The sequence below is a fragment of the Sitodiplosis mosellana genome, unplaced genomic scaffold, assembly GCF_009176505.1.
Source record: "Sitodiplosis mosellana isolate CC-2019 unplaced genomic scaffold, AAFC_SMos_1.0 Smas_scaffold_6197, whole genome shotgun sequence".
NCBI classification, from domain to species: Eukaryota; Metazoa; Arthropoda; class Insecta; order Diptera; family Cecidomyiidae; genus Sitodiplosis; species Sitodiplosis mosellana.
In genome coordinates, this window is record NW_022601438.1 from 4,422,102 (window position 1) to 4,430,185 (window position 8,084).

The 8,084-nt window shown below is 38.0% G+C and overlaps 1 protein-coding gene across 4 annotated transcripts in view; it reads left to right on the forward strand.

The window, feature by feature from the left end:
- The first annotated feature begins 277 nt into the window (after nucleotides 1–277).
- Nucleotides 278–8,084, forward strand: part of LOC129577211 (uncharacterized) — a 134,863-nt gene continuing 127,056 nt past the window's right edge. For 3 of the 4 annotated variants that reach the window (XM_055463855.1, XM_055463854.1, XM_055463853.1), the window contains exon 1: nucleotides 278–1,135. The gene's annotated coding sequence lies outside the window, so the exon portion shown is untranslated. The remainder of the gene's footprint in view (nucleotides 1,136–8,084) is intronic. The other variant, XM_055463852.1, reaches the window with a different exon arrangement.

Here is an 8,084-nt window from a genome sequence, read left to right on the forward strand (position 1 = left end):
ATTGTTGTGTGTGCTTAAGCACCATAGACTTGGTTATGGCAAAGCAAAATTGATTCGACCATATACACCGTCGTTGAATGATCGACCGTTGCTTTGCTTTGCGCACATTCTCTCAGTCTTTGGTGTGCTCGCTTCCACTACGCGAGGGAATATATGTGTGCACGATCGCGGAACACACTCGAGTGCAGAGTAAGACAGAGAGTGAGAGAGACTTGAGAGCGGTTGTCTTGCAGTGCGCATGGGCTCAACACTTTTCTTCGCCAGCCATATGTTTTATTGTGTTTCGCGAGGTTCATTGAACAAGTCGTGTTATTTTTTCGGTGAATGGTGCGCGTGTGCTCGACACTATCGCGCTGATTTGTTTTTTTCATTTCAACTTCTGTCGGATTTATTTTCACTCTGTTGAATAAATTTTTTTTGTTTAAACACTTTGTCATTTAACCGGTATTAGTTGTTGATTATTGTTTGAATGAAATTTGCGTCGTTTTTGCTTCGACAAAATTCGTGTTTTTGTTTTGTGAATAATATCGCTAGAAATAAACCGATTCTTCATTTGAATGTTATTTATTTCCTGTGGGTTTTTTTTCACTCATTCAATCGATAGTGAAATAAAAAAAAATTGTTTTGAATAGAAAAAAGACGTCATTTGTTAAATTAAAAAAAAAAGAAACATTGTCAAACTAATACGAAAAATCTCACTTTTATGCATATAGAAACGCACGAAAAAAAAAACCAATCGATTAAGAAAGAAAGTGTTATGTGAGAGTGTTGCTATTCATTTATATCCATTGAATATCAATCGAGACTATTTTAATCATTGACGATACAACAACGAATAAAAAAACAGACACAAATCATTTGACTTTGACGATTGACGGGTCATCAATGGATTTTGCTAGAGAAAACGTGAAACAGTTAGAGACAAAAAAATAGCACGAAGTAATATCTTCCTTAATCATTGTGCGGTGCAACAAAGAGTTGAATGAAAATCTCTGATCTATACTGTCACCGGTACAATTTTGACTTGATAGTAATCAGTAGCCGAACATTAAACGCCGTCAATAAACAACTCAGAAAGTCAATAAAAACTTCAACGGCATTTGAAATACAGCAGCTAGAGTACTAGAGAGAATACGTAAGTAGCTTTATTACTTATAACTCTTATAGAAGAAGAAAAAGAATGAGGAAAAAATGGTGTCCGTGTCTCTTGTTTTAATTTCTGGTCCGTGAATTCTGGTGTGTGTGTCGTATGTGCGTTCTGTGTGCATTTTAAATGATGATAAATAAGTGTTTAACTGATTGTATGCTTGAAGACCAACGAGACGACCGAATAATCGACCAAACGATACAGAAAAATATGAAATAAATGAAGAATAGTGCTTACCAAGTGCGTCCGCGCACACACACATTTTTTGTTCAGTTTAAACATGGAATCGCGATTGTGCATTCATTCTATTGTAAGCGGTAGATTCGTAGTGTACGATGAATGAATGTGTTCAGCTTATATTGTTTGGTGTGCCGTACGGTTGTGCCCCGTTATAATTATGAATTAAGCGAACCTCGAACCAACGGCATCCCCCACTACTCTTTGTGCACCGATTCATTTATTCATTTACCTGATTCATTCTCATTCATTATGGCTTGGAATGGGTGAGTTGCAAGAACAAAAGGCTAAGGTGGCAAGGAAAATGTGTGACTGTTCAGCGACTAGAGACAAGAGAGAATGAATAGCAACAACAATAATCATACAATAATTTGAAACACGAAATTATATTGGCATCAGAGTTTTGAATGCGCGAGCGCTATGGTTCAGATTTTTTGGATGCAATTACACTCAACCGCACGTATGCACCGAATCTCTTTGGAACATATCAAAATCATTCCGAAAGCAACTTAATTTGGAAAACAATTTTCCAAAATTATGTGCTGCATTCGTTGCAAATGCACCGTCGCACAGAAACGACACACAGCACGAACGACGCGAAATCGAACACAGGAATGAGAGAAACGAGACGAGATAAATAGACGATTGCTTCTGAGATTCATTAATCATTTGCAACTTTTTCAACAACTACTATACAACGAACACAGACGACTAGAGTGCACAAAACAACAACGAATAACAAAAAAAAAATTGAACACTGAAAGAAGAAGACGGAGAAGAAAAAAAAAAACCACGACGAAATACATTGAACAGAGATTCATTTGGTATAACGATCTCTTCAGCTGCTGTCTTTTATGTCGAATGAAACATGCTGTCAAACTATCGGGTGCAAACTTTCGGTTGAATATGTAATATGGCCTGACACATGTACACCGCCTTTTGCTCTCTGTGTACTGTAATGTACCATTACGAACAAATATACCCGCGTGTAGCATCCGAAATACTTTCGATGGTGAATGGGTTAAAATGTAGTTTACGGTAAAGTTCAAATGATTTATAATAAAACGGAGTACGTCAAAAAGTGCATTGAATTTTGCAAGTAGAAACGAATTGGTATCGAGAGCCGAGCATGGCAATGCAAGAGAGAGATAGAAAGATAAAGAAAGACTGAGTGAGCGAGAGCTAGAGCAACTAAATTCGCATAACTTACACATTCCGAAAAACTCGAAGAGCTCAACATTCAAATTACCGTCTAACGAGTTGCACACAAACTTTATTTTTATTTACATTGAAATTCGCGCAATGCAACCGCTTACACCTCGTATCAAATGATACAAACAGCCCACAGAGACTCACACCAAAGAAGAGATGCACGAGATTGAGTTGCTGAATGAATGAATGAGTGAGAGAACGAAGAGTTCTGTGGCTTCCAAGTCGGGATGTTCTGCCAAAAAAAGAGACTTTGAATTGAAATTTACTTGTCTTTTTAAATGAAATGAAAATATCGGGCGCGCACATTCGAAGCGAAGCGCATTTTCAAAACGGTTGCCATTAATGGCATCATTTAACAGCTCCAATAAATTTTCTTTGAATTTACCAAATCGGAATGCCATGCGAAATGGATCAATTGAACGAAGTTGTTTGAGAAGTTTGCGGGCTGCAATTTTCGATGACAACCATGTAATTTGGTTGATGGTTCTGATCTTGTTAAAATGTTACACACTCTCACGCTTACAATTTGACGAGCGGATTTTTTTTATCGCATTTAGAAATCAAATTGTTGAGTGTGTGTGTGTGTGTACATTTGTTTCGATTGTGGGGTCAAGTGATCGGTTGAGCCATTTTGAATGCGTCCGTTGCGCAGAAAGACTTGTCTATGCGAAGCGAAAAAAAAAATTATATCCTCTACAATTGAAAATTATGGCATTCCATGGATGAAACACGCTGGATTCATTATATAATAATAAGCAAATAGACGCAAAAAGAGTGAACAAAAAAAAAATCATGCACATCAGCGCAAGCAGCGTACGAAGAGCAACAAAAAAAACAACAACACAAACTTTATTACTTATTCGCCATGGAAGCTCACATAAATAGACACATGAGCAATCACACAGGAGTATGTTTCATTTTGTATTTATGTACAACCGCAAACACTTATAATCAACGATGAATAACAATTCGCCTCTGTTTCTTTTTTTTCTCTCCATTGTACGGTGGATTTTGCAACGAATTTTTTTTCCCTTTGAATCGTGCAATTTCGAATACACCACGAAAAGAAAACATTATCGTTTCAATGCTCAAACAAATCGTTTCGGTTTCATTCAACGTGTGTGTTGCTAATCTTTTTCTCTTTTTTTTTTGTTTTTCGAAAATATTTCGTTCGCTTCATCATCATGTTGTTCGTTACTGCGGATGATTTGCATTTGTGTGCATTTGATTATTACTATTTCGCTGTTTCTCTCTCTCTCTCTTCATGTTTATTAAAGCTTCTTGTCTTTGGTAAGCGTATTACGAAACATCAAGTGCGTTAAGATGTGCATGTGCACGCCGTTTCCATTTGGAAATGAGTACAGGGTGTTTCAGTGAAGCGCATTTTAGTTGATATGCCAATTGGCATCTGTGTGCCGCAGACCAACAAACACCTTCGCTCGCTGACCGACGTTGTGAGTATGGAGTTTTTTTTTAGAAGAAATTTCAACTCAAAAATGGCTTGTTCCAACGATTCGGCCTCTTTCTCTCTCTCCCTCTATCCTTCTTGCAATTTCATTTAATCCACGCGCGCTTGACGCTACTTTTCTCAATGGGATACTCTTCATTCATTCGTTGCATTCAACCGAAAATTAATGGCAAAGATGAAATTACCGTGTTTCACGGTGCGACAGCACATTTGGCACACCGTACCATTTACTATCGTAATCACATTTAAGGTAGCGCTTATCGGAGAGAAAAATGTCTTTTGGTGAAAATTAATTAAATACTTAGCGAATTTGAGTTTAACGAAATGAATGAGCGAGTGTCCCTTTGTTCGTTTTGTGCTCTTCCCGGAATTTCTTATGTGCACAGCAAGAGTGCAGTGCACTCGTTCGCGCGGAACTCTTTGATGTGATCAATAAGATGTGCTCAGTTTGCACTTTGAGCTGTCTTTCATTTAAAGTGTGCAGTATTTGAGTAAATCTTAATGGGTATAAATGGTGTATGTGTGTGTGTGTGTAAAAAGGCACAAACCCTTTGAGGTATTTCTTCATTTGGGTTTTTTCCTTCTGTTTTTGCGGCGGAAAAAACAGCAAGTGTTGACATACACTTGGAGCTCCTAATAAACCCTGACTATGTGGAATCCCGTGTGTGTTCATCGGTGTAAATTGTGCATCGCCACACCAATCAGTTCACCACATTGAATGTATCAATACACCGGACGTGTAATCGAAACAAACGCGCGCACAAATTCTGGTTCAGCGCGCACGCCGCGTTGTATGCCAAACAACCGTGCCAAATAATAACATCATAAAGTTTGTATTGTGCCTTTTTTTCTTCTGTTGGTTGGTTGGAACAACGATCGTTTATTTTTCGTTTTCGATGCGTTAATTCGACAATTTAAGTATAGATAAACAGCACGCATACTGCACATGGGCCCACGAATCAAGCCAAAAAAAAGAAGAAATAAGCAACACACATTCATTGGTCATCTGATGAAATATTCGAAAAAATTCATGCGCCGAAATCAAATGAATATGATGCAATCGAACAAATAAATCGCAATGATTGGAAAACAGTGTGTAACTGAATTCGGTGTGTTCGCGCTTAGCTCGCCGAAATTCCGGTTTACAAATTTCGCATTTGCCCAATGGAAAAATGTGCGAGTGTTTGATGACTGTGGCAAAGTTTTGTAAAGAAGGCGCCACACATCGCATGAAAATTTGGGAAAGTCTACATTTTATATGGCAAAGTATACGAGAGCCGAGTGTATGTGTGTGTGGCACATGCTTTAGCATACGCAATACCACAAAATTTATTATGCATTAAAACTAATTTCGCTGACTAAGTAGCAGCAGTCGTGACGACGACGACGGTGAATGAGCGTCCCTTCAAAGCACTTGAACGAGTGCTTTGCGGTGAGAATGCTCATGAAATTGGAAGTAAAACATCAATTGCACATTCAAAATGGCTCTATTCAAACGAGTGAGCGAGAGAGAGAGAGAGAGAGTCAGACGCATGCTTTTTTTCCCTCATCTATTTTTCCGAAGTCAACAAACGGCATGGAATTGCTGTCTCAAGCCATTTTTGAGCTGGAATTGTGGACAAAATGGATTGTTATTTTTTTGTGCCACTCGCTCGTTCATCCTCCCAGTCTGGTCGTTTGCATCAAGGTAAATGGGCAAATGATACACGCAAACATTACACAGAAGCGCGACGATGGCGACGTAATAAAAATCCATTTATTAGATTTTTTTCCATGTATTTATGGCACTCACAAATACTCAATCATACAAAACCGACAGTGTACAAAATGAATATTATGTGTGCGACTCGAGTGATTTTTTTTTTGCTTTTTTCTGTAAATTCATTCCCATTCCGTTGTTATTTCATGTATGAATTTCAGCTTTGCAAAAACTGCATTTATGGCAAACAGAGACAGTGAGAGAGAGAGAGAGAGAGAGAGAGAGAGAGAGGGAGAATAAAAATGCATGTAGCCAATCGATTGTGCGATAGAATCGTGACCGGATCGGTATCGGATAATAAATGTATCATCGCAAAATCGAAACTCATTCCCAGTTTTACCGTAGGACAAACAAACAGAACGAACGCAGAAAAAAAGGCAACAACCAAATTCGCCATTCAAAATGTTTATTTAGCCTGTTGTAATCGCATTTTATCTCTCTTTCTCTCTCCGTATATGTGAAAAAGTTTGGTGTTTTTGGGTATCTGACCAAGGATCTAGCGCGCAATGAATGAATAATGCACAAAATGAGAGCCGACGGTTTGATTCAATTAGGCAAAAATCTGAAGCACAAAATGTATTTTTCATTCCTGCGATGATGACCGGTTGGGTCCCTTTTTGACCGTGCACACACCCAAAAACATTCAACGAAACCAAAAGAATTGGTTGCTGCGCTCTCTTTCTCTCACGGCATTGCTCCATCACATCGATGTAAAAATAAAGCGTATAGCACACACACACACCAGCCAAAAAGTAAACAATTACTCACGAAGAACATCATCAAACGCGCAAGCAAAAATACCCAACCGGCTCTCTTTTGTCCTACAGAGAAAAAAAGAACTGTTTTTTTCGTGGTGTATCGGCGTCTTTGAAATTCACATTTGATTATTGTTCATTTGCATTATATTCTGTAGTTTGGCTATTTTCTCTCTCTCTCTCTCTCTCTCTCTCTCTCGTTTATCCGTTGCTCACTCACTCTTTGGCTCTCATGCTCGTTCACTTTTGTTTACGATTCACTCAATTCTGATTATATACATTTTTCGTCTATCTGAAGTCAGTTTAAAACTCATTTGCATATACACCAAACAACAGAAATTGCATTTACCGACAAAACAACAACAACACCAGCAAAAAATAGGGAGTATCGACTGGGAAAAATATCCATACAAAGCAAAGCACGAAGAAGAAAAAAAACGGGATCAACATCGCTTTTTTCGGTGTTTTTGTGTGCATAGATTGTCCCGATTCAAAAGCATTGGCTACAAGTGGAGTGAGGGTGTGTTTGTTGTGCACGCACTAAACAAATAGAAGCAATATTCAGTGAATTTATATTCGTGCCTTGCTCATTCATGTTGATATGGTTATTCGTAGTGGCGAGGTGGAATGGCTGATGGATGATCGGGCGACCGAGTGAGCGATGTTGTTTAAAATCGTTCCATCAAGCGTGTAGCAACAGGCCCATTTCGTATCCAAGCATTAAATAAAAGGACATTTTTGAGGGTCCAAATTAAATTGAGAGAGAGAAAGAGAATGGCGAGTAATGCGAAGTAATAACGGCAAAAAAAGTGGAAAAAATAGCGAAACAAACTTTTCAGCTCATACATTCTGAATGTGTTGGCTGGTGTGTGTCTTTTGGTATCGCTTTAATTTTATTGTCGAGAGTAGTCCCTCTCTCTTTCTTTCTCTCTCTCTCTATCTCTCTCACTCTCTCCGGACCGTTCCTTTCTTTTGGAAGACTTTTGTTTGGTTTGCGTAAGGATGATGACGTGCAACCATTTTTCATGGTTTGGACATTTGTGCTCACTGTTGTCGATAATAAGTGTGTGTGTGTTGCATTATTGCTTGATGTGGATTTCAATGAATTTTAATGTCGGAGTCACATCCAGCCAATGAATTTTGTACTGCAAACGCGTTAAATCAATGCAATGCGTCACGAGAGCCAGCTATTTTTGCCGAGCCCGAAGATATCCTGTGTTTGATTTTTTTATATTCTTTATTAAATTCATATTCGGGGACATTTTTCTAATTTTAATTTTTATTAATTTTGTTAAGTTAGTTTGATTTAAATAATGTTTATTCTTCAAGCAACACTAAATTTGTTTTCATTTCAAAATTTGAAGAAAAAAAACACAAACGCAAAAGAAAAAGTCCCATCATTCAGTTTATGGTTTTGTTTGGTTTTTTCGTTCGAAAATATACTTCTTTTGTGGAAATTATTTAATTCTTCGCATTGAGAGTGTGTGTTTGTATATAATGGCCTAT